Raw genomic sequence first — 1,818 nt, forward strand, 5'->3', positions numbered from 1 at the left:
CCTTTTTCCATAAAGTTACTGTTTCTGGTATTTGTTATTCCTTTATTTTGAACCAAATTTCCATCTGGTACTATGTTCCTTCTTTTTAAATAGCTTCTTTTAGCATTCCTTTTAGTGTAGTTCTTCTGGGATGATACATTCTTTTAGCTCTGTATTTCTGAAAAATGTCTTTGTTACACTTTCATATTTGAAATGTAATTTTTTCTGGATAAAGAATTCTAGGCAGACAGATTTCTTTTTTTTTTTTAATGTTTTTTATTTATTCCTAAGAGAGAGAGAGAGACAGCATGAGCAGGGGAGGGGCAGAGAGAGAGAGGGAAACACACAATCTGAACAGGCTCCAGGCTATAAGCTGTCAGCATATAGCCTGACCCGTGGCTCGAAACCACGAATCATGAGATCATGACCTGTGCTGAAGTCGGACGCTTAACCTACTGAGCCACCCAGGTGCACCCCCCCCTTTTTTCCTTTTACTACTCTAAAATTATTTTCTACTATGTTTTTTCTTGCATTGTTTCTAATGAGTGATCTGGTCTCAGTCTTATCTGTTTTTTTCTGTATATAATATGTCTTTTTCCTCTGGATGCACTTATAATTTCCAACTTTTTACTGTTGTTGAGCAATTTTACTGTGAGGTGCCTTGGTGCCTTTATGTTTCCTGTGCTTGGGCTTCTTGGGCAAATATGTTCACAGTTTTAACCAAATTTGAAAAAAAAAATATTACATTGCTATTTCATCAATGTTTTATTTGCCCACCTCTTTCTTTCCTTTTTCCTTCAGGATTTCAATGGCATCTGACTTTATTTCCCAACTCACTAACACTCTATTCATTTTTTTCTTTTCCCCTCCCTGTGTGTTTTATTTTTTATAACTATTACTTTGCTTTCATGTGCACTAATCTTTTATTCTGTAACATCTAATCTGCTCATACTTTCCAGTATATATTTACTTTATTTCAGTAATTGCAGCTTCTATCCCTACAAGTTTAGTTTTGATCATTTTTTATCTTTCATGTGTCTAGCCTACATGCCCATTTTTTCCTGCATTTTCTTGGGTTATGGGATATGCCCATATATAGTTACCATAAATCTTTCAATATCCTTACTTACCAATTCTATGATCTATTACTTCTATGGGCCAATTTTTATATTTTTCATTAGTATGAGTTATACTTAACTGCTTTTTTGCATGCCTGATCATGTTTTTATTCGCTTCCCAATATTTTAAGTTTTATCTTTCTGAGTACACAATATTTTTGTATGCTTTTTTGTATGCCATTTCTATGCCAGAAACATGCTGAAATAACCCATACTTTTACTTTAAAATAACCTTATCTCCTTTAATAATAACTAAGCAAGAATAAAACATATTTGAGAGGCTTAATCACTTTGGTCTTCTTTTTAAAAGTGCCTATTTCTTTACAAAGGTAAGTCCTAAAGGTCTTTCATTAATTGGTTTGGGTCTCCACATCACAGAAAATGCAACTTAAAGCAATTTAAACAAGAAGAAAATAATACAAAACAATCTCAGAAGTAATAAGTTTTCAGCATTAGTTATTTTAACATCTTCACATCATTAACACTCAGATATTTTCCACGTTTCATTCTCCATTTCAAATGTGTCAATAATGCCCCTTCTCATAAGCACCAAAATAACAACTCTTCCCTGCTACACTAATCCTGGTAACTTCCATTTATGAAGAAGCTGTTTCTTTTTCACTCTCCTTCTACCCTCCCTCTGCCCTTCTTTGCCCCATCAAGGAAAACCTCCATATCTGAGTCAGCCTCAATCTCTGGAGTTCCTGCGATTCTTGTCTAT

Source organism: Hyaena hyaena, unplaced genomic scaffold (assembly GCF_003009895.1).
Source record: "Hyaena hyaena isolate Hyena2069 unplaced genomic scaffold, ASM300989v1 scaffold_893, whole genome shotgun sequence".
Classification (NCBI taxonomy): Eukaryota; Metazoa; Chordata; class Mammalia; order Carnivora; family Hyaenidae; genus Hyaena; species Hyaena hyaena.